The sequence below is a fragment of the Ambystoma mexicanum genome, chromosome 2q (assembly GCF_040938575.1).
Source record: "Ambystoma mexicanum isolate Mex_15411 chromosome 2q, UKY_AmexF1_1, whole genome shotgun sequence".
NCBI lineage: Eukaryota > Metazoa > Chordata > Amphibia > Caudata > Ambystomatidae > Ambystoma > Ambystoma mexicanum.
The window spans coordinates 461,148,565-461,174,711 of record NC_090924.1 but is presented as its reverse complement, the minus strand read 5'-3'; the positions used below and the strand labels follow the sequence as shown (position 1 = coordinate 461,174,711).

Genomic DNA, 26,147 nt, shown 5'->3' with positions numbered 1-26,147 from the left:
TTTTCTTCTTCATAAACTTCACAAATTCAACAAATTACAATAACAAAACCTTTCACCGCCCTTCCCCTTCCCTACCCCCATTTAACACTGGTCAAGTTTCCGTTTTGAATAACTTCGGCCACAACAATTCTTAAGCACCTAGCATCGGTCGTAAATTCCAATACCACTCATGAATCATAGGCTCCCCCCTTTGAGCCCCACCAAGGAGGGGGCCCTTGGAAGAGCTGGACATATGAACCACATACCTGCTGCTCTCCACCGCACTGGCCTACCGTCAGAAATACACTCATGCTAGATTAGGGACAGCTCTTCTGTGTGCGGTGCAATCTCCCCGAGAGGTGGGCCGCACTAGGCTGGGCAATCGCTTAGTCCTCATCCCACCAGTTAACAAGCGCCCAATTCATCTCGAACCATGTGATCATTCACTATTGCTGTTAGTTTCTCCATAGCCATGATCCCCTGTAGCTACTCCCATTTTGACTTGGAAGGGATCCACCCATTTATTCATCCTTGGGCCATCACCAGCCTCCCTACCCTAAACATCGCCTCCCACATACTTGGGAATATTTATTCCACAATATCCCTGGCGGGGATCCCCAACAGCATCTGGATCGGGTCAAACGTGAGCTGCGTGCCCAGTGTATCCCTTATCCAGCTCAGAAGTTCAGCCTAAAAAAAGCTGGGGGACAAAGGGTGGAAACCCCTGGGAACATCCTAGATAATTTGAGGGGTGTCACAGTGCCAGCCCTGAAGGATCTTGAAATAACGTTCCATGCAGGACATAAAGGGGTTCCGTCCAGTATCTCTTAAAAGTCTCCTCACCCGTGATGTCTGCGGTGACAACCTTATATATTTTAGAGAGAAGGCCCTTTTTCCGGTCAACTGTGGTGTTCAAGATCAGTTCAAATGGCGTAAGGTCTCTGGACACACGAGCAAGCCACTTCTAGCCAGTTAGCAGACCCTTTAGTCTAAGATTGTCAAAGATAGAAACTGTGTCCCCCCCAATACCTCCTTCAACTCGTCAAATTTTAAAAAAGCACCTTCCTTGAACAACTGTCCCCACCCTCTCCAGGCCCCTGTCAGACCACTGGAGCATAGCGAAATCCTTGGTGAGAGATGGAATGGCAAGCCCCACACCAAAAACTAATTAGCTGTGCCAGCTCACAGCACTCAATCCTAGTTTTTTACTTCTGTGCATGTATAAGCGGTGGCACGCAAGGATGTCATACGAGGAGATGGAACATCTAACCAATCACACAGCAATCACAATCTGTTTTTCAAATGAAGCATAGGAGATACTCAGCCTGATTAAAGAGAACACCCAATCAATACAACACACCGATCCACAGAAAAAGATCATGCAACTCAAATATGTCATTCGGAAGGCCATTAACAGAAAACTCCATGCAGCAACGTTGGGTAGATACTTCAGAGCATAAATAATTCCTAGAGGACTGAGGATACTGTTGAGACCAACACCATGTACAGAAAAGAAAGTTTGTTATGAAATGGGAGCAGTTTCTAAATAAATGCTCACTAGATCTAATACTGCTAACAATTAAGAGCTAAAAGTTAATATTGACACATTGGATAAAGAAATGAATAATCTGTCTATAGAGATGATCGCATTAACAGTTGCTGAACCCTTTACTGATATATTGGCAGACATCAATAACCACCTGGAAATATACAAACCCGATCTTGAGGAAAGAAAAATAAAATTCAGAAGCAACACACATGATTATCTAAATAACGAGGTATAATATACGTAGGCTGACAAATATTCAACCACAGACCAAATAACCCATCAACTGATAATAGCAGCTCCGATTCTGACACCACCGGAGGCGACACAGCGCCACCCACACAGAACCAAACAGCAAGCACCTCCATTAGTGACAATCAACACAAACACTGCTACAACAGGCACCCAAAGACATTTTTTTTGTATTTTTTTTTTTTTAGACATGGGCCGAAAAGGAATCAAACGAGGGGGGGGGGGGGAAAGAGGAAGAAACCAGGGAATGCAGGCACGATTTCAGTCACAACAAACGTAGTAGATAATTTACCTACTAGCAAGAATATTACAGAAAGGTTTGAAATGTGTATCCACATATGGAACCAACATCTTTGTCATGAAAGTTTAGCTGCTCAAGCACATACGCAAACAACCAAGTTATTTTTCTCTGAACTACCTCCACAAGAGGGTGTCATCACTGAAGAAACAGTATGTAAAATGTAATCCCAAGAGTACTTTTCCAGCTCCCATCAACATACCATCTATTGAGTTTGAGAAAATGGTATTGTCGTATCTCAAAAAACAATATTATGGTAAACCCAAGAACAATCTCAGTAGAGGAGAAAGGTCACTAATTAGTACATTACATGAAGATGAAAAAAGAAAAAAGAAAAAAAAAAAAAAAAAAAAAAACACACTATGACCTGCAGAGAAAAAGAGGAACTTTGGTCATTCAGAACACCAACAATGACATGATAGTTTATCATTCAACGGACATGCACATTCTATCTATGCAGCAATAGATCACGACCCCACAAAACAAATCAGGGCCAACTTAGAGAAAATATTGAATATAGTTGAAGAAATGGATCTCGAACAAGACTAAAGTGTTCCTTTCCACACCCTATCCCCAAATTAAATTTCCATTTTCTTCCAAAGATTCATAAAAACATGATAAACCCACCTGGTCAACCTATCGCAGTCACTGGAAGGATTCTTCAACCATTAAGGCACTTGTATCGAGTACTTTTTGCAACAATTGATACAAAAGACCTCTACCTACACAATTCCAGGAAATGTTGGATAAAATTCAACTGTTGGAAGGAGGTATTCTTTTTTTTTACCATAGATGGCAACCGCTTCTATACAAGTATACCCCACAACATAGGACAAGAAGCGGTGGAATAGTTGCTATTATAAGAAGAAGGAATTTGGGCATCCAAAGAATTTACCATGACACTTTTGGATTTTATCTCACAGAATTCTTATTTCAAGCATCGCAGTGAATTCTATTTACAGACATCAGGAACAGCTTATAAATAAACAAATCAATCAATCAATCAACAGCCACGAGAGCACCCATGGTACCGGTTTATGCTAATAACTTTATGTATAAATTTGAGACAACACATACTAGGCCAACCTGAATGGTCAACAAACATTAAGACATGGATGCAATATGTCGATGACTTCTTTGGAGTCTGGCACGGTGGTCATGAAAAGCTAGATAAGTTTTTGATGTATATTAAATCAATTGCCTTAAGAATACAATTTACTGCACAAATTGGTAATCCAGACATACATTTTTGGTATGTGCAGATCAAAGTACAAGAATATTTCTATGGCGTTTACTAAACCAACAGATGAAATCTACTAAACACACTACGTTTTTACCTGCATAATACACTCAGAAACCTGTTCAGGATCAAACTAATCATCAGAGTAGTAACAACTTGAGGAATATTGGTCAATACCAAAAAGGAAAAAAACAAAGTCAAAAAACGCCAGGGAACTTTCCCATTTTTGAACTTTGGAAACTAATGTGATAAAAGGGGAATTTGTATTTCAACCTAGAACAGGCGAGAAAATTGAATTAAGATGTCACGCTACCTGCCTTACTGAAAAAGCAAAAAACTGCCCTTGTGGTATTTATTATCTAGGGGAGACGGGAAGAAAGATCTGTGTCAGAATGAACAAACACAAATCGTGCATTAGGAACAAGAACATGTCCACTTTCATGAAAAGGCACACAGCGTTGCTCAACTTTTGGAAATCATAGACACACAAGACTATAAACAAGGTAAGAGAAAAATAAATAAATCCCACGAGAAGCTTACTGGATAGATCAATGATTCACTTTCACCAAGTGGAATGAAGGAGGAATGGGATCTGAACAGTTTTTAATAATCATTGAGAAACAAATTGCTATGCTATCTATAATATGCATATTGACACCCAATGGTAACTACATGCTCAGACATTTCCACTACATAAGGAGAAGCAGCTGATTTATGAAAGTATCACCCCAGGTCATCCACAAGATTGACATTCCATGACATGAAAGAATGACAAAAAGATAATGGTATGTTCAGATATTGCTATTCCGCTTCGGAAATAGAAGCCTCCGATTCTATGGATATATGCCCCCAGCTTACAATAGTCGGAGACCCACCATAAGAGTTAATGATCTTTTGTAAAATGCTGCGCAAATTCATCACGCAAAGGGTGATGTAAGATCAAAAGTAGTATGTTTCACCATAACCGAGTTAGTGAATATAGTAAGAGAACACACCATAGGAACTATTTCAGTTCCAACACGTATGTGACGGCAGAGATAACATCACAACGCAAGAGTAAGAGATGGGTGATCCAAAAAACACTTCCACCTAAAGTCCTTACATAAGTGTATATTTTGTCGAGTTACAATTAGTATCCAACACATACTGGTGCAAAGTACGTACATGTCTCTGCATACGATTTCTGATCAAAATTTGAAAACATCTCATCTACAAATATGAAGATAACTGTTGGAATTATAAGTTATAACACTTAAACATCCTAAATCATAACAAATACAAATATAATTTACGGGAATCCTACGACATGGGCAGTTGTCCTATGGAGCCTGTTCGAAAATATATTGGCATCACAAATGTTTCCAGATTCCTGGAAGAACGCAATTATTATTCCCTTATATAAAAAGGGGGACCGTCTTTTGGCAGACAGCTACCGTCCCATCTCATTGCTAGACGCTGATGGAAAGATTTTTTTGTGGTCTGTTATTGGGGAAATTGGAGGCCTAGGCCACCCAAAGCGACATTCTACTGAAGTAACAGACAGGCTTTAGAAAAGGAATCTCTACGATCTTAAATCTCTTGACTTTGGGATGTATGACTGCTACAACCCACGTAAAAGAATGATCCCCGCCTTTTGTGCACGAGTGGATCCATCACGTGCGTTTGATACCATAACCAGGAGTAAATTAAAGAAGTGGGTCCTCCCATACAACCTCCTAAATATTCTGATTCATCTACATCAAGGCACAACGTTAAGAGTAAGGGTAGGGAAATCCATCAGGGATGTTTATTGGCCCCCTTCCTCTTTATTCTGTTTATGGCAGACTTGAGCGGGTGGTTGGTAGGAAAGTGCTTGGTAGCCCCAAAACTAGGAGGCAGAAAAGGTAAGTGGTTGGCCTATGCCGATGATATTGTGGTTATGGACCACTCTCAGGTCGGCTTGCATAGATTACTAAGTGCACTTGCAGACTATGCAGTTTTGAATGATCTGTCAATTAATCCAAACAAAACGTTTATTGTGAGTTTCAAACATCCGCTAAACCAAACCAAACCAAACCATATCTATGGACACTGAATAACATGACAATTCCGGTTGTAAAGGAAGCAACGTATTTGGGCTGGCTCCTAGATTGTAGCCTTTTCTACCCAGATACACTTCTTAGACAAGGATGAGGCCAGGCTCAGAAAACTGGGTGCACGTATGAAGAGAATTTATTCAAAACACTGCTGTTTCTCAATGCTGCCATTAATAAAGTACTATGTGGCAAAGGTGGTGCCTAGTGTTACTTATGGCCTAGAATCTCACATACAGTATTTCAATGTTAATTTGTACAGAGTGGAAGGCAAACTGTAAGGATGTACTTGTCCTTCCCTCCTCAAATCCCGTTGTAAGTGTTTGTTTGTGAGCTAGACCTGGGTTCACTGTTGGCAACAGTTGAGTGGAAATGGTTTTGCCAATTTAGGCTTATTTTGACGCCTCCTAAAAAAAAAAAAAAAAAAAAAAAAAAAAATCTAATCACTGTCGGCAGAGGTATTTGTGCAAATGAAATTGAACAACAATCTGTTTTTGATGACTGTGATAAAATGTAGAAAAAATATTGTGGAATGGATTGGATCAGGACATTATCAAAGAGGAGTCAAAATTATCCTCTTCCTGGTCTGAGCTGGATAAGCCTAGAGCAAATATTCCATCTTATCTGCAAAAAGGTATTAACCCAAGGATTAGAGGGAGTTTGAGATTTCAGTTGAACTTGGTTCCAACAAGGGAAATTATATCAGAGACCCTATTGCTTTTCCAACTAATCTATGTAATCTATGCGAAGAGGGGGGTCACTGTCACGACCCTGCCCTTGGCATGGATTGCCAGGCGGGCTACATCTAGTACCCCCATCAGGGCCTCAAGGGCCTTGACATTTGCCCCCAGACTCACTTGGAGTCCGTCCTGGTGCCTTTGGAGCCAGGCTCATGTGTTAAAGCAGTAATCTGGGCCCATAAGGGCATTGCGCAACAATATGGATGCTTCCACGTGGCTCAGTTCCTGAACTGAACCATGCGGTCTAGCATTTTGGGTGTGGCAGGCCCAGAGACACCTGGGATACCTGCGGGCTATATAAGCCACGCCCGGACTCCAGTACACGCTTTACGTTGCTCTGCCAGTGGCAGCGTGATGTTCACCGCGGTCAGTAGCATCTTCATCTGCACGCCAGACCTGATCTCCTGCAAGAATAAAGAGAAGACAGTTAGTGTTCGCTTACCACCTAGGAGCAGCTCATGTACTCCGCTCCAGGATCCCGAACAGTCAACATCTCGGCGGACCTCGTCCCATGGAGAAAACCGCTACCTGGAAAAGAAAACAACTTTAGTAAGCATTTATTCTGCACATTCAGAAACTCTTACCTGCAAAGGGCGGAAGGTCTGGGCCCAACCCAGACTGTCAGTAAGCGGTTCGCTCCTCATTACTTACCGCTCTTCATCTTTTCGGCATGCGCATTTCGGAACATCGCAACCTGCAAGAAGGACAACATAAACAAGTTAGCACAAGAAAAGCATATAGCGCCGCGCTTCGCGCTTTCTTACCATCTCGTGCACAAAACTGTGCGACATCACGAGGACAACATCTACACCTAAAAATCAAAGGAAAGAGAGAAAGAGACAATTACCAAACAAAGAGACAATTACCAAACAAGGAACACACAGTCAAGACAAACTTACCTGAAGAACGGAGTCACAGCAGGTCTGGATCCCGGAGAGTCGCTCCAGTGAAGTAACTAGGCAGCGACAAGCCTAACCCCAACGTGCCCCTGCTCTGAGTGGCAGGACGGAGAGCGCGCCTCATCAAAAAGCAAGGTGAGAAAGACGCCAGGGGGGTTTGTGGGTCCGTAAGGGAGGTGGGCCCTGGGCCACAAGAGACAATCAAGCTAAAGTGTAACCCCTGTGTTTCAGACCTGTCTTCAGCCGCACGATGGTCCGAGGAAGTGGTACAAGGGTGAAGCAGTCCGGACTGGGTGGCGCCCCCGTGGATACCAGGTGAGCGTTACAGTCAAACAAACTGACTCATTAATTATCAAATTGCCCAGGGACTTGGGTTATTAGACAGAAAAGGTTAAAGATAATTGTTCATGACCCCCAGAATGCTAAATTCAAAATTTTTCTTTTTGAGGCTGTGTCAGGGGCAGGAATCCTTCCTCACAGCAGACGTGGTAGCGGTGTTAACAGAACTAAAGCTATTGGGTAACCGATTGTGGTAATATTTGAGTATGTGGTTAACATTTTGATGATCTGGTTGATGAAATATTTTGGATGCTTCTTTTTTTCCCCTTTTTTTTGTTTGTTTCTTTTTTTGGTCTCTGCTTTGTGTTTAGATGTTTTTATTGATACATTTTGTATGATGTTTTTATGTTTGTGTAAAAAGTCAAAAATGATGACTAATATGCACAAAAAAAAAAAAAGGATATTTACACCATTCCAATATGGCAGTTCTTATTATCTAGATCATCTCATGTTGTCGGCCATCGTGGCTGGCCATGTGATGATCCCTATGACAACCATGAGTTTACAATAGCAGAGATTGCCTCGCTACTCCCTTGACTTTCATTTCGAGCAGAGCGGCAGAACTAAGGCTAGAATACATCAATTTGCTACAACTGACGGTGGTAAGTGAGGCACATAATAATAAGAGATGGTATTCTTTTAAGATACGCATCACTAATGTGCAACATTTCTACAGAACTCCGTCAGAACGCTGCTTTGCTGGTTTAGAATGAAGACAGGTTTGAACGTTTATATGAATTCCCCTTATATCAGCATGAATCCCACAATAAGGATATTTGTGAATGAGCATGATGATAACTCCCATGTTCAGTTTATGGGCTAACCACAGATGCTAATCCAGACGTAGTTACTTGTGACAGCAAGAAGCACATTGCAAGAACAGGAATGATTAGCCTCTCTTGTTTACAGTGTCCCACCTACACCGATGGGTATTGTTAATAGGGGTAAAGTCAACAGATAAACAGGTTGATGCTAACTTATGCTGACAATCTTCTCCATTTGTTCTCTAGAGGTTCTCTATTTTTTGTTGTACTTTTTATGTTGGTACATCTTGTGGACTAATGTATCTAATGAATAATGTTGGACGCAATCACAATGACCTGAAACATACATAAATATTGGCTCGTGTGAAACATTGGCGCATGCTTGTGCACTACAAAACATACATTTGATCATATTTTGAAATATAGTTATAATGTTACAGTAACTGAACAATATTACATGGCACAAAATGGGCGTCTCCTATGGCCTTAACAATATCTCACCTGGGTGAATCTACACATAAATATGAATGATGATGGGGGTCATATTTAATGGTGATGGTAAACTGACTGTAGATGGATCAGATGAGAATTACAGGCCCTGATGGACTATTACAAGTCCGAAATGCATTGGCAGAATCTTGATCGGCACTTAAATTTAATTAAAACTTTCATTTTTAAAAGCAAAACAGTCAAGGCCTATTCTTTATACAAGGAATCACATGGAGAAATCAAAACTTAATTTGAAAGTTTTTAACTGTAAACTATAACCAAATAGTGGAAACTAGGATGTTCAGCCCACACCTAAGGCTAAAAAGCCTAGGTCTCTATATTTATTGCACTTTGAGGGGTCCAGCACTGTGGCACGTATTAGTGGGTCTGCACCCCACTTACAAGAATTACCAATTTAATGAAGATGTATCTAAGGAATTGAAAGATTTACCAAAAACAAATAGTGGTGCCAGCTCACAGCACTCACAAGCCCCACACACGCCATGGAAGAGGGTCAGGATGAGAGCCCTCTAGTTGCCTTATTGTTTTTCCATAGCGTCCATAACACTCGCAGTGTGGGGTGGTCCCATAGCCAGTTGGGTAATTCGTTATAGGGTGACCATAAGAGGCCCCTCACCTTGTGGGGATGAGCTTCCATAGCCTCTAAATAAGAAGAGTATGATCCAATGTCATCTCTCATCTCATGCGGTCTAACATCACCCGTAACTGGAAAGTTTGATAGTGAAGGAGAATGTCTGAAAGCCGAAACCTCCATGATCTCTCGGGAGGGCGAGAGCAGCTTTTTTTTATTTTTTATTTTTACTCTGGGTGGTTTATGCCACCATAAACACCTAGTGGCTGTTTAAGTCACTGGAAAAAGAGAGCAGTAAACAAAGACAACTTGGGAGGATGTTCATCTTGACTGGGGTCACACGGCCATACCAGGAGAGAACCAATGGATTCCATTTTTTTTAAGTCAGATTTCATAGCTTCAAGCAGGGGATTCAATTTGGCCCGTTTTAGGTTTGCAAGGTCGCTAGTGAGGCGAACTCCTAGATAATTAAGCGCCCAAAACAAAAATAGGGAACTTTCTGCAACATCAAACCATGAACAAACCAAAAATTAGACTATTCCAAAGCAGAAACTAAAATGGCTAATTTCTTCATTATGAAAATAGAGAACATAAAGGGGACATACAAGGGAATAAGTAAGTACTGGTGAGCAAGATTTGACCAGATCAAATTAGGAAACACACACAAACAATGGCTTAAGTTGCACCATCAGCGACAGTTCAGTGCTGGTTTGGCCCCAATCTATTTTCAATATTGATCGCGAATGGCCTTTGACACACTTTAGCATTTCTCTGCTAGGTGGCATCTTGCCAGTCAATGAGCATGGAAGCATACATGTGCTAGTACTTGCTGCAGGTGCGATGCGCGTGGGAGGAGAGCATGAATTGGCCAGGCATAAATGCGTAACTGGTATAGCGTAATAGACTAGGGTCTGAATCTGGTGTGAGGCTTATCATTTGGGTGACCCCTAAATCAACTGGGTCTCCGGATTCGATCCCCTCACTGTCACTACTTATGTGTTTGTTAATCTGTACATTTTACATCTGTGGCATTTTTTGAATGTGCTGGTGTTTTCTAGTTTTGCTTTGCCTCTGTTTTTCGAGCATATTGATGGTTTCCTTTTTACTTGCTTTAAGATATCAAAAAGCACAAATATACATTTGAAAAAAGCATCTTCGGAAATGGGAATCCATTGCGGCTCCTTGCCCTAGAATTGAATGCTCTCACCGCTTTGCAAGCACTATGACAATTAAGCCTGAAGAAGCATACATAAGCTTTAAACCAGCCACAGACCTCAAAATGAGCTCTGCTACAAAAAAAACGGAGAAAGTGCTCCGCTATCAACCGGCAATCACTTTCCAGCGATTCGTGTTATGGTATATAGTGTTCAGTTCCCATGTTCCCCCTGAGCTGCTGGCAACACATTCAGCCCTGTTCTTGAATGTTCTGTTTAAAGCATGGCTGATGAGGCAACACGCACTTTGCCTCTTGCCATCACCTAAAAGCCCCACATTAATTCAATCACCTCTTCACCTGGACTGCTCCTAGAGAAAGAGTGATGCTTCCACACCTAACTTTAAGCCACTCCCCATCTATAAACTTGGATACTGGACTATTAAGTATTAAGTGGCAGGCACCATGGCCTTTGCTTCTCCCTTCTGGCACCTTCACTTCGATGTCCCATGAAAGCCATCTTTAATGTTACTAACATTGCCTGCCCCTTCTCCCCAATACATTGAGGTTCCCCAATTAGCAACTCCCTGACACACATTTGGTGGCAGCACTCACCCAGTGACTGATCATGGATGGTGTTGGCGATTGGCGAGGGAAGGCAAAACATTTCCATGCATGTTCAATGAAAAATGATCAATTAGACATTACAGCTTTTTTTCTGATTACTCAATACTATGAAAAATGCTTCTGCTCTGTCAAAGGACAAGATTAGTATGGTCAATCGCAAAGGAAGCATGATCGTCGGAGCATAACGGAGAATGGCACTAATCAGGATCATAACACTGCATCATCAGCAGACTGGGAAAGCATAATGGAAATCGAGAGCCTTAGGAAACACATTTTTTAAAAAGCGCATTGTGATGTCTGGTTGCGATGACTGGTTATGGGTCATTGCTCTGTACTACTTCTAGTTGTATCTGACCACCAGTGTACTGTTAAGCCAAGGACACGAGTATAGAATATCAAGAAGTGTATAGAAGGCTTGTTCCCGTTGCCACAGTTATACTTTTCAAAAGCAAATGCAAGGAAATGCAATTTTTAAAAGAGTTCAATGAAAAACAGCATTGGATGGCAAGGGGGGGGTTGAAATATAAATATACCTCGCTAATCAGCGTCATAACAATGCAGCAACAGCCTGCAATGCATGCCCAAAATCATCAAGAACATACCCTAGCACTAGAGAAGACCTTTCTTGTCACTGCAATAATCATATCTACAGCCTTTGGCTCTCCGGAAGCTTTTGACTACAGCTCCCTTTAGTCTGGCAATTGACTGATCATGGGCATTTTAGTACAAACTATCTGGGAGGTGTGTACTTTTCTAGGTTTGCTATGATATGCGCTTCCTGGATAGTCCGTACAGCGGTACAGGCCTTGCATCCCTAGTATCTGTGCCGGGTGATTCATTTTCAGATTCCTTAGCCGGGAATCGGCAAACACGTTGTGTACCCAGCACTGATAGCAGCATATCTTGTCTAACGTCCTGCAAAGAAAGCTACAGTAATGTTCCATGACCGACCTGCAAGCGCTAACTGAACAGGTCTCGTATAGCCAAACATCGCATTATGGATATTAAATGAATCCAGTTGCTGTATATGAAGAAGAATGCTGAAGGTCGCAGGTCCATGCCAGCTGCATACTCATACCGGAGGCAGCCCCATCCACCAGTTGAGATGGCCACAGCGCAATGTTAAGATGGATTTTAGGAACCAGCCCTGAGAGAATTGGAGAGACCACCCTAGTATAGTGAAACAGGAGAAGAATCTTTGTCAAACTCAACCAAGGTAGAGTAGCTGAGCAGTACGGCTTAGAGTTTAGGAGATAGGGCATTGGAGTGGGGGGATGCAGTGGTACAATGGCACACACATAGAGCACTCCAATTATAAAGGAGTTATAAAAATAAAGTAATTAGGCCTTAAACTCTATGCAATGAAAATAGCAGGCAAGTAGTACTACTCAATCAAATCATCATCAATTCACTATTCAGTAATACATTGCCATACATTTCACAACAGGAAACATCAAATTAAACATACATATATTATGTCACACGTTGTAAGATCTAAAAGGAAGTTCTAAAAAGGAGTAAAAAGTATCTGAATGCTTAAAAAAAAAAACTCAGATGTCAAAAGAAATAAAATAAGAAAAAAGAAATTGAACATATTGATTAAAGTGCATGTGCAAGGGTAATTAATACACTAAAAATTAGACTGTCCTATATTTTATATGCATCAATGATTCCCAGACAAAATTTAAGAAGGAAGATATAATGCCAACAACGATTGAAACACCATTTCTAAAAAAAGGTTAGCAAGACCAAATATGGTGATTTTAAGAACAAATTGCCTATAGTGCAAAGAGTTGTGTCTGCCTGTGCCATGCTTGCTTTAATAACGTCAGAAGAGTCCAGCCCACCTTCAGAGAGTCTGCCCACAATAAATACAATAAGGCAGGTCAACATGGAGTAAAACCTGAATCTCGTAAAAGGGGTTGACTCTGGATACGAGCAGAAGCTAGACATAGAAATAGGAAGTGAGTTAGGTCTTCTGCTGTGGCTGTACACAATTGCAACTAGTCATCTTCTTGGCGTGACCAAAAGGAAATCTTCACCATGAGTGAAAGGCAGAAAATCTTGCCCTCACTATTAGTACCCTTTGAGTTGGAGCATTCACACACTTCAGATATTTTTGTGTACCATCTGAGATTAATACGGGACTATTCAGCTTCATTGAGCCCTGATCCACTACGAATGCATCTCCCAAGGCTCCTCGGAGGAAATTCCCTTGAGCAGAATCTCTCGCACTTCCGGTTGGCACTAGTGGCAAAGAGAATCACTTGTGGGGTTCCTCAAAAGGCGAAGATCTCCAGAAGGACTTCCTGAGCCAACTCCCACTCATGAGAGACTGCTCTGCCTTCACAGAGCGTCTGCCGCCGCATTTTCGTCTCCGGCCAGATGAACTGCCGAGAGTAAAATTCCCTGCTGAATGGCCCAGAACCAGAGCTGCATTGCCTCTCTGCACAACGGGAGTGATCCTACCCCCCCTTTTTTGTTAAAGTAATTCATGGCCATTGTGCTGTCCGTCATGATCAGGACACTCTTCCCCCGCACAGATGGCAGAAAAGCTTTCAGGGCTATCCTGATGGCCCTCAGCTCTAACAGGTTGATGTGGAGTTTGGAGTCCGGAGCCCAACGACCGCTGGCAGTCAAGTCGTCGGCATGAGCGCCCCATCCTGTGAGGGAAGCATTCAGCACTACAGTCACCTCTGGCCATGGTTGCCAAAACGGCTCCCAAGTGCCCTTCTGAGGCCCACTACAGAAGATCCTTGAAGACCGAGAGCGGAATCTGAACGGGATCAGTCATCTTGCCTGAGAACTGCAACCACTGCATCTTGAGGACCCACTGCAGGGATCTCATCCTCAGCCTGGCCTCTGGCACCAGACAAATGCAGGCTGCCATGAGGCTGAGCAACCTTAAGAATTCGAAAGCTGGGAGACTCTGGGCAGGTTGAAACTTGTCCACCATCTGCACAATGTGATGAGCCCTTACCTGTCCAACAAAGCAACGATGTACTGGAGCTGTTGGGAAGGTGTCAGATGCGACTTCTTGAAATTGAGGGAGAAGCTCTGCTTGTGAAGGGAGCGGCAGGTGAGACCGAGGTGAGCCAATGCTTGCTCAGGAGAGTGCGCACGGATCAGCCAGTCGTCCAGGTAGGGGTAGACGTGAATGTCCCCCACCCCCACCACCTCTCGCCTGAGATATGCTGCCACCACCACCATTATCTTGGTAAAGACGCTCTGGGCAGAGGTCAATCCGAATGGCAGGACCCGAAAATGAAAGTCTGAGTCGCCAGCCGCAAACCTCCGGTACTTTGTGCTTGGGATGAATCAGCACATGAAAGTAAGCATCCTGTAAGTCCAGAGACCCCAACCAATCCTGAAGTTGAAGGGCCTGGAGTACGTGAGAAAGAGTAACCATCTTGAACTTGTCCTTCATGAGAAGTTTGTTCAACCAACGCAAGTCCAGGATGGGTCTTAATCCCCAGTCTTTCTTTGGGATCAAAAAATAAGGGGAAATACCATCCCTTGTTACTCTCCGCTACAGGCACCAGTTCTATAGCGCCTTTCTCTAGCAGGGTCAAGATCTCCTGCACAATGAGTGGATTCCAAAGCGATTCCCCGGTGGAATGTCGTGAGGCTGCTTTAGGAAGGGAATGCAGTAGCCGTGGGCAATTGTATCCAGAACCCACGCATCCGAAGTAATGGCTCGCCACTCTTCAAGATGTTGAGACAGTCTGCCCCCAACCGGCGAACCATGCGATATGGCCTTATGGCTGTTTTGGAGCAGCTGCGGCAGCGCCTGAAGGCAAAGAAGCAGCTGCCTGAGCGGCTTTAGCACCTCTATTTCCCCAACCACCAGGGGTACTTTTACGCTGACCCCTTTGACTGGCGGCTCCTCTCGCTCTACCAAAAGGAAGAGTAGAAACAAAAAGAACCTCCACTGCTGTCCCCTAGGACGAAAAAGGCAGAGGTTGACGCACGGCTGCGCTTAAAAGATTTCACCGCAGCTTGAGGTCTGCAACCTCTCAAGGCTCTCGTCAGCCTTACTGCCAAACAAATGCGTGCCATCAAAGGGCATGTTTCAAAGACGCGCTTGCACATCCGGAGCAAAACACGACTTCTGCAACCGCGCTACCGGAACAGCAGTATTTTTTGGTCAACGATTTGTACAGCCGGAAGAGATTCCGGTGACTGCCAAGTAGCCACCACTCTTTTTTGTAAAGTCAGACGAAAAGGTAACACCCAGTCAGAGGACGTACCTTGATCTAAAATGTCTGGAAGATCATCCTGCACAAAAGCTTCAGGAAGACTGGACCAGCCCAGATACTTCGTGACCCTAGCCATGAGCCGCCTGTAGGACGACTCTGCATGACCCCCCCCCCCCCCAAGGCTCCAGCCTGCCAAATTCCACTTCCGGACAAGTGTCCAACCCACTGGCATCATGAAGAGTTTGCCTCAACTCTTCCAATTGACAGTCTCCAGAAAAGACAGGAGCCACATCAAGCTCAACAGGGTCCATATCAAAGTCTGGCCTTTCCTCCTCCTCATAAATGTCATCCAGAGGGAGGTAAAAGGCCCCGCCTCGGGACAGAAGAGGGTCTCAAGTCCACCACCAGCCTCACAGACTTAGAAGTAGCCTTCCTAAGAGGATCCACAGTATCAGGGCTCTCCAATGGTAAATTTGAGGCAAAAAGCCCCAAAAGGTGTCTAGAGTGCCGACGGCTTCGGCAACAGCACAGAGGGCTGGAACGAAGGCAAAGCTTCGACGTCATTCTCCGATGGACACGGCGGCGACAGTCGACACCGACCTTGAGCTCTTAACAGGTTTCTGCGGTCTTGTTGGAGACAAGAACCGAGACCTGGAAGCACGTCTCTTGCGACTATCCGGAGCCTTGTCCAAACAGTACTTCGAAGGTTCCCGATGAGCGATGCGTCGAGGACCCGAGCCGGAAGGCATGCGAGCCACAGTACGAGACCGTTCCTTGCCGACTTCATCAGAAGGGGCGGACGGAACTCCAGAGTCGAGGACTTCATCGGGCAAGCCACTTTCCTTGCGGCTCCATCCTCCGAGGACGACTGGGAAGGCGACCGGTGACAGCGCTTCCTAGAATGCAGAGATGAGGAAGACGAATGGCGGGAACCACTCCGGGACCGAGACCACCCCAGGACTCCTCCCGACGCAGAAAGTCACCCCTCGAATAGTCGGTGGACATCCCCTTGGACTTACTGGGTTTCGACCCCTACCTACCCGAAGCTTTCCCTTATGCTCCCACAAGGCCTTAGAAGTTAGCGACTGGCATTTGGAACAGTCGGTGTCGTAACTCTCACCCAAGCACTACAAACAAATGTGATGCGGGTCGGTAATCGACATCTTCAACTTGCAGCCAGACCACGTAGTCGTAGGGGTTGAAGAAGAAGACATATTCACAAGGAATACATGAGGCGCGCTGAGTCTCCGAAGCAAACACGTTTGCGAAAAAGACTGAACTGAGACTATGGGTGCTGTGCGTCCCATTTATAACATCCAGTGACGTCGCCCTCGAAGGAGGCCTTCAAGGGACATCGACCCAGCGCCATCGACGCAGGATGCCCTCTGCCGAAAAAAGTTTCCGAAGTGCACAGCTGTGGACATTACATGTCAAAGAGGTGGAAAACGTTGGAGGACACAATCCATTCGAAATGATGGTATTAAACACCTTGACATACAATAAATTGCAAAACTCAAAACTAATATTTCTGGGGTATAGATATGTCAGGTGGGGATGAGTTTGTTACTGTAGAAATAACGCAAGGGGGGAATGTTGGAAAGGAGCTAGAGCCTTTCTTCATTCTGAAGCACGTTACAATTAGGCAAGAATTCTGTTGACTGTTTTGAAAGCACTATAGCCCTGAGAAAGCCTTTTCATGCAAAAATAATCACACACAGGCTTGGCCAGGCATTAAATGAAATTAGTTGGTATTTAAATATAAGGTGCAAATAACTATTCAGCTGAATACATTTGTAAAAAAGTTAAATTGTAGTTGGTCTTTCTCAAAGCATGGTGAATGCAGCCTGTGCTACAAATAGAATACAGGCATTGCGTGGGGCCTGGCTAAGCTCTGGCAGAGCACACAAAGTGGCTTAGCAGCTGTTGCCCGTCCATCAAAACACTCAGGCAGGCTGGGGCTCATGTATGCAATGTAACACTATGTTAAAAGAAGGTTTTGAGGGCGATAACTGGATCAGACAAAAATATGGGAATATGTGTGAAGTGTGGAGATTATGGCAGGAAGGTGTGTTTATATATAAATGTTTATAATCTAGAAAATGATGAAAAATGAAGCAACTGTATTTTTGCATAGGCTAACATTATATTATGTAGCCTGTCCCAAACGGAACCCTGGCCATGACAGAAGGAAGACTTTGCAGCATCCCTTTTAAGGAATTACAGTTTTGGATGAGCTATGTCAGTATCCAGTAACCAAGTTGAACAGTATGTAAGGCTCCTGCTTGGCATCAGTCTGCAGGAGCTTGCAGAGGTTGGGGGGGGAACAGAACAGACCATTGAGGAGCAGAGTTCTTTGCTCCTATCCTCATTTTCTGTAAAGATTAAAGTTTGCTTTGCAAGATAAAGACTCTTGGCCTTAATTCCCTAGAGGGGTGCATTCATTCTGGTGTGAACGTGATTAGGGGTACCCATGTAAGTTGGGCTACCTTTCATACGGTCTGGGGACAGTGGCAGCCTCATGGATAGGGCCGCTGACAGACACAGCTGGTCTGGATACCAGATTGGTCTCGGCCACGCTGGGTGACTAGTATTATCCTGCAGTGGCACTGTCCAGAGTGTGTTGATCACACGTAAGGGGAGTGGAAACGGAGGAAAAGTGTACAAGAATCGTCACTCCCACGGGAATAAGACTATGTCCACCATGCTCCCTGGTTGAGGGAACCTGCTGGCAAACCTCTGGCACTTGGCGTTCACTGCTGTCGCAAAGAGATTGATCTGGGGCTGGCCCCATTTGCCAAACGGAAGATCCACCTGCTCGTGGTTAAGTTCCCACTGGTGGTTAGAACGCAGTCCCCTGCTGAGCGAGTCCAAGATGGTGTTCTTGGCTGCCGCTAGGTGAAACGGGACAAGGAACATGCCTTGACGAATGGCCCAGCGCCACACGTCCTGGACCTCCTTGGAAAGTGCCGGTGAGCGGGTCCCCCATTGTTTTCCGGATGTAGAACATGGTGGTGGGGGGGGGGGTCTGAAGATCCTCACCACCTTGCCCTTCAACAATGGCAGAAAAGACTTTAGGGCCCAGAATATGGCCTCAAGTTCCAGGATGTTGATGTGGAGGTCCTTCTCTTCAGGGTTGTCGGAGGTCTCTGGGGTGTAATTGTCCGGTGTGGGCTCTGCATCCCTTTAGAGAGGTCTCCGTGGTGGCCGTCACCTGGTAAGGAGGAACCTGAAACCGAGTTCCCTGGATGAGATGCAGCCATACACCGCACCACTGTATCGCCCAACGGAACTCCATGTTGAGGGAGATCTTGTCCTCAAAATTCCCCAGACACTGGTAAACGAGACCTCTCCAGGAGTTCCTGGATGCGAAACATGTGAAGTCTGCAGAGGCGCACAAGGCTGATGCAGGAGAACATCATGCCCAGGAGCAGCTTGATGGACCGAACCGTTGTAGTCTGAGCCGACAAGTGCTGCACTTTGCCTTCCGACGTGAAACCCCCAAATAAGTGCATGTACTTTTTCAGGATCTAGACTTGATTCCCGGTCAGAGCTTTGTGTTACTGGAACTGGAGAAGAGGAGAGGATATGTTAACATGCTAGTTGTCGCCCTCTATAGCGACAAAGAGAGAAGACTGTGTGGAGAATACCCAGAACACTTTACAGAACACAAGACAAGAAACCAGCATTGCCCAAGCCAATCACCTGAAATCCTCCGCTTCATCTCCAGCAACCAGCTATCCTCCTTTAGGCTGTTGGGTCTAATCAGTTTCGTCTCCTTAAACTCTGTCTTGTTTTTGGATGCTGGATGTCCCGGGTACTGATCATTCACTTAAAAAGGCAACATTGCTGCCATTGACACCATCCAAAGTCAGCATGTGGCCCAGGAACTAAGTCGACCACAACCGCTTCCCTACTGGAAAAGGGGCATGTCTGGAGCCTGTGTTCCTCTGCCACCAAGATCCAAACCTGCCAATCCCTGATGTGTTTTTTTCCACCACCTCACCTGAAGTGTCCTGGTGGACTGGACCTCCATCAGGAAAGTAGCACTGGTTGTGGTCAAAGATTGTTTGAGCTTTCCAGCTGGGGGTCTTGAGGCACTCCATCTGCTTCGGAGATTGGAACCACCACATAGCCAGATCCAAACCAGACACCTACTTCAACTTCTGCATATGCGTCCCCTGGACCTGCTGCAACATGACGAACAGCGTGGACAAGTGGTGCCAGCGATTCCGACTCTCCTGCGGGGGCGATTTACAAAATCGGAATTTGGGGCGTGAGTGTATTTCCCACTGTTGGTGCTCTGTTGTCCCGTAAGGATTGCCTGGCTGTAAAGTCCACTTCCCAACAATATCCTTAACTGTTTCTTCACAGTAAACTTTATGGCTTAGGTATCCTCCATGGGGACCCCTCTGGAGAGTAGGAATTAGGATTTTTTTTGTCCTCCTCACACACACCCACAGTCACTCTCTATCCCCCCATGGCCACTCTCTACCCACCCCAACACACCCCACCCCACCCCACCACACACCCTCTACCCCGAACCACCACACACCTACTCTCTGTAGCCCCATACACCCACCCCACCCTCCCATTGCGTGTGTTGGTTGGGTTTTGTTTGGAATACTTTTGACAAGTCCTCCCCCAAGGCTGTTTTGTTCTCCATGTTTTTGGCCCCAATCAACAACCATCACCCCACTCTCTCCAACTCCATCCCAGTCACCCTACCCCCAACCCTCTCAACCCACAGCCACCCATTCCCAACTGTCTCTACCCTCACCCACCCAATCCCCACTCTATACAGCCCACCCTAACCCAACCCCGTCTACCACCACCCATCCACTGTATCTCCACTCACTCTACCCCCACACACCCTGTACCCTCACCACCCTGCCCCTACTCTCCCTCTACCCACACCCTTTGTTTTTCCAAACCCATTTTACCTAAAGTGTGCTTTTACCTTTCAAACTACATACCTATTGGCTTTGGCATAGGGGAACTGGAGACTTCCTAAACCCTTTCCCAGGTGCTTACCAGGGCACTAAAAACTCTTTCAGAACACTGGAATCCTTACGTGGCTAAGTAGGGACTGCATAAGTTAATGGGTAACTGCTGTGAGAAACTATCTGAGGGCGTCCTCACATTTACTTCCCTTGAATCCCATTTCCAGGTGGCCAGGGAAAGACCATCGCTTGTAGATCCCCGACCATGGTGGTGGGGAAGCAAGGGAGGATCACCTTTGTGGAGGGTCCTAAGGGATTTGGGAGGTAACGTCTCTGAGGGAGATGGAGTATCCTACCCTCCCTATTACATAAAGAAACCATAATCCCAGAAGCCTTCATGGGATGTTACCCTGACAAGAGAAAACAGGGTAACATTAGGAAGAAATATAAACCTTGCAGACGCAGGAGGAGAGTAAGAGATAGGAGGGTGCCCACACGAGAGATGGCACCACCCTTTCCCTAAATGTTGACCAACCTAACCCTTCCATGACCTTTATGGGCCACTGCAAGACCTCTCCCCTCATTTTCCCACATTTAACATTTGAAAGTACTGGACGGGGAAGAATACATGAAAACTAGACCTTTAATTTTACTACTCTGGTACTGGGGCAAAGAAGATGCCCGCAAAGTATGGTGAGAGTCTGGCATGTCCTCTTAATCATAGTCGGGCAAACCAGAGTAAGGGTCTACACCTGCAACCTGTTAAGTGGTTGCAGGTGTATCAAATGAGGGTCAGAGAACAGCAAGTAACAGGGAGGAGAAAGCAAACTACTGAAACATAAATTGGCACACGTGTGAAGAAGTTGTAGTGGGGGTGCTAGACCCCTATTACCCCTCAAACTGAATATGGGTAACATACCAGTTTGATCAATGGTTCCAGTATTGCAAAAATCTGAATTTTAGTGTTTTATGGCGATATATATTTTTTTAGAGTCAGAATTCCCCACACGTATGAGGGTATTTTAGGTATTACACAAATATCATTAATATCGAAAATCTAGTCTGAAAACTGAATTTGAAAAACTTTATGCATAAAAATAGAAATAATAACTCACCATCAACAGAACATTCAGACCAGGGCTCAATTCGTTTTTAAAATGGATGCCAGAAAACAAGATGGGGGCAAAACCCTTATTCATGCAAGATAATTAAATAATTCTCTAGCAGCAGTTCACTGCAGCTGGTATATATATTTAGAATTTATTGACAGTAATTCTGACAGGGATGAGTCGTGGGGGCCGGTTAGAGGTCTGTGAAATTACCAATTAGAGCAAACTGCTTGGTTTGCAACAAATGAGATGAAAAGCATGGTATAGCCTGCCAAAAAGACTTGTAATCTGATAACAACTGCTCCTTTCCAGACATCAAAGGATTTATAATAAATTCTGGTAGGATCTCACACAAATTTAATTAGCCTATGTGCCAGTCAAGTGAGAGTTGCCAAGAGAAGTCACGTGGGCTTGGTGAATGACAGTCAAGCCAACCAATAATAGACAGGGTAGGGGTTTGCTTGTGGATGTAAGCGTAGTAAAATGTAAAGTTGCATCACCCGGAGAAAAGTGTAAAAAAAAAAAAAGGGAGCGGATTCAAGAGCTCAGTGCTGCCACTTCTGATGTCTTAATAAAGACGATTGCCGAATCCAGTCCGGGCGTCCGTCTACCTCCTTGTCTTGTGTCCAGTCTCTGCTGCTTGATCGACAGATGTCAAGTGCCCAGGGAGGGCATTGGGCCCTCCACTTCAAAGTGTCATTGAAGGGTGGGGTAGGAACAAGACCCACACAAAGTTAACTTTTATAAGTGAATGCAGTGTGGCAAGGCCAAAGACTGGCTAGAGGCGAGTGACACGTGATGGCAGAACCAAGAGTTTGAAAAGGAAAAGCCAGAGAAGTGTAAAATTGCACATAAAGCCAAGAGGCCAACAAAGATGAATTAAGAAAAGGTGGCTTGGTGCACAGGGGCAAATGCTGAAGAACCTGCATGGGCTCCAGAGCCGAGGGATCCCGGTTGCGCAACACGTGATGGTTGGACCATGTTGTCCGACAACTGAGCCTAGACCAGTGAGCCCTGAATAAGGAAATCCAAAGACATTGTCTTTGGACAAAGACCAAGGAGAAGCATTATAAGTAAACTGGTGAAGCAAACCAGAAGGAGGGTCAGGCTGACCTCGAGTTATGTTGCACTTTATAAAAGACTGAAACAAGTATAAATGGGCGAGTTAAAAAAAAAAAGTCTTCGGAAAGAACCCTGCGATTTGAATAACTGCATGTGCCGTCTTGAGAACAGAGCCTCAAGACCTCTTGTTTTTTTAACTGTGTTGCTTGAAACTTGGGGAAGGGAACCCCGAGGATTGTTTGGAACTGTATTGCCTTGAACGTGACAAAGGCAATCTTGAGACTTTTGTGGAACTTTCTTGCACTTGGTGATGGAAAGCTGAAAGAGCTGGGAGCTGGAAGAAGCTCAGAACTTCAAGTTAAACACCTTTTTTTTAGTTATTAACATGCCTACACATTGGTTAGCTTTAGTTGTGAGGGCAAGAATAGGTTTTGGACAGAGACAGATTAGGTTGAACTATTTGACTCAGACTTTCCTTGGTTTCATTCAGGTAGGGAAATCCCACCTGAGCATAGGGCAAGTTAGGCCTTCTACCATCCTACCATTTAAGTAAATAAATATCTTTGGTTTGAACTTGAAGTCTGTTGTCTGTGTCTTGCTTCACAGTGCCTTTAACACTGCCTTAAAGGCAGATTGTACCAAGTGGTTAACAATGTAAAACAGCTTTAAAATTGCTTTAATGTTTATAATAGTGTTGTAGTGTAAAGTATTAGGTAGCCCCGAAGGGGGACTACGCAGTGGAGTAACTTTGCTGAAAATTTGGGGGGGGGGGGGCGGAGCATGACATCCGAAGAAAAGGTGACCCAGCCGAAATAATGGGGACAAAATGGTGTGCCATGAAAGTTGGTGGGGGGGGGGGAAACCAAACACCCCTGTCCGCCCTAAAATTACACCCATGGGACTACACAATGCATACCAGTATGTATAGTATAGATCACCCTTAGGTTTAAATGCAATTTCATACATCTGTGCTGACCTATGTTACCCCCCCCCCCCAGATGCAAGTCTTCCTTGATGCTCAGGCTATGCAACCCAGAGAAAGCCCTTGCCCTGCTCATACAGAGTCTGACATCTCAGATCAGAGGCCCCACACAGTTGTAGTTCTGAAAATCACTCCTAAAAGAAAGGGTGCCATAACTTGTATGTATGCACACACCTGACCAAAAGTCAAAATATATTTCATCATAACTCATTATGTTGTGTAATTTACTAACAGTGCATTCTTTAGAGAATGTACAATGCAGACTTTTGGTTTCAGTTAATTTTTGTGGGGCTTGTGCCACAAAATTACAGAAGAGAGAGAGGGAATGGGGGTTCTGAACTAAATATCTGGTTGCCATGAAACTGCCAAGTCACTAAAATTGGTTTCCAAACTCCTCCGCCATACTTGTAAGAAGCAAGACAGGTGCCAGGATTTCCATTTCCCAGCTGAGCAGTGATTACATATTGGCTAGCTGTCGTTTGGCTAATTTACCCCACTGCTCTACTTCACAAACACATGCAAGCAGTCAATCCAAACAAGGGCATTCTGTTTCTGAAAGCTACAGTCCTTGTAAATCAGGTGCGCACCCATCTCATTAGAGAACCTATTTTATACATCTTTTCAAAGTGCCTACAATATTAACACATATTGTTCACACTTTGTACCGCCGGACATGAGGCTCCTCCATTCCAGGCCTCCATCTCCTGTGCTACACAAATCAAGGAGAGCTTCCTAGTTTATAGAGAAGCCGCAGTTCGGGATTAAAGTCAGATATTTAATTACTCTTCCCCACTTGGGCAGACAGAGATGCAACCAACCACTGAGGACACCAGGGGAGACTCCCTTGAAGAGCTTCAGTCCCAGGCAAGGAAGGAATCTCGGCAGAATTCAAGCCAATGCAAATTAATGATGAAGTATGGTAGAGGGGTGCGTGCCTGCAGTACCACACTATGGCACGGCACAAGTGTGCCATGAACATGATTCTAAAGAATACATCTAGAAGCAGGGACATGTGGTTATGGAAGCAATCACTCAATTTGTCTAGGAAAATATCTGCATTTGTAGGCCTAGAGAAAGAATCTAGTACTCCTGGTCGCAAACCCTGCATCAGTGTTGACCCAAAATGATGAAAAGAACAATCAGCGTACCCAGGAAGATAACCCCACCAGTCAGAGGCAGCCAGAGAATGGAGAAAGCACCAGGAGCACCCGACCAAGCAGATCTGCGTAGCTTAATGGGCAAGACGGAGCAGCCAGTCAAAGAATGGTCCCATGATAAGAACACTTTTCTAAGTGAGGGAGGCTCCCTACCTAGCAGCGCTATAACAAAGAGGATTTCGCAGAGGCGACAAACATCCCAGAACCAGTCCAGCTCTGAGACAGCCAGTCCAGCCATAAAGGAGGCCAGGAAGGAAGACTAGGAACTGCCCTGCGAGGAAATACAGCAGAAAAAAAAGGGAGCAAGAACAATAAGGCACCTGGGTCCAGCCAATATTCCCAAACATGGTCCTCCAAAGCATCTGCCCATCTTCAGGGCAAATTGAGCAATTCCATAAGAATGTACCGATGTCTGATAAAGCACCGAACACTCTGCTCCATCCACACTGGATGTGTACCGAGGCTGTGTGAGAAGGGGACCAGTGTTAAACTAGTCCAAACCACCCTAGAGGTTGTACAGCAAGCCCATTCTAGCACAAAATACATTTTAGTTTGGCCTTGCCGTCCACACAGATAAAGGAATGTCCAGAAACAAAATGGCCAGGAGTAGAACTCTAACACCCAGGTGGCTACCATATAGTTACAATAGGCTACTAATGCAATAAAATTGGATGCACCCCTCGTGAAGCCAAAACTAAATTGCAGCTGTCACTATCCTACCGTAAAAGTGATGTGCAATATAATCACCCGGGGGCCAAAAGGGCTATGGAGAGGCTAGTCGCCATATGGGCTACCATAAGAGCACATTCAAAAGGGGTGGCAGTGTCACTTTAGTTCCTCTAGTCACGAAAGAGACAAGAAAAGCAACAAGAAAATGCTACAAGTTGTGGGTTCCATAAACTGTGGAAAGCAGAACCCCGCCAAAATGAAATTGTCCCTATAGTGAGCATCTTCAATGGAGAGCTGCACAGTTTGTAGGTATCTATTGCTGCGCAAGGTACAGTCACCCACCCCACGAAGAAGCAGATTGTTTTATGCACTGGCCAGGAACGTTGTTTTGGCTGGAGAGGGTATGGTCAAGTGAGGAACACATTCAAATTGTGTAAAATACTATGATACGAGTTGGCCATTGCATTCTAAAAATGTATGGAGGACATCTCTGGAATAATCCCCAGACTGGCAGACAATGTTAACAGAAACTCACTGTTTAATAGATCACAGTTTTACTGTTAAGGGTAAGATGAATAGGTCAACCATTGCCATTTGTTAGTATGGCAGCAGGCTGTTATTTCTAAACTCTGGCCTGATGAACAGATATTTAGGAGGCCACCCTTGCGAGTGAAAAAGGGACACTTCTGGAAAGATAGCCAGACCAATTCACGGTAGCTTGGAGAGCAGTCAAGGACAAGTCTCAGGAGGAGTGAGGGTGATCAGGGGTCTCCAATGAGCACACCCAGAATTACAATTAGATTGAGTATACAAAAATATACTATTTATTCGGCCCAAGAATTAGACACAAATGAATAATGAAAAGCGATAGCAAAAATACCACACCAGCATCACACTATGTAAAATATATACAATTACTGGAGTCAATGCAATAAAGTTAGCAACTCCACCAATACCTGTAAGGGAAAAGAGCAAATAACCCTTAGAGCATAGACAATCTTCAGAAATAGAAACCCCTAACTTTATAAGTCCAACCTTA

The 26,147-nt window shown here is 44.6% G+C and overlaps 1 protein-coding gene across 2 annotated transcripts in view; it reads right to left on the bottom strand.

Moving 5' to 3' along the window:
* The window catches only part of LOC138569526 (rho guanine nucleotide exchange factor 3-like), a 388,611-nt gene that overhangs the window by 89,743 nt on the left and 272,721 nt on the right, over window positions 1-26,147 (bottom strand). The gene's annotated exons all lie outside the window — the stretch shown is intronic.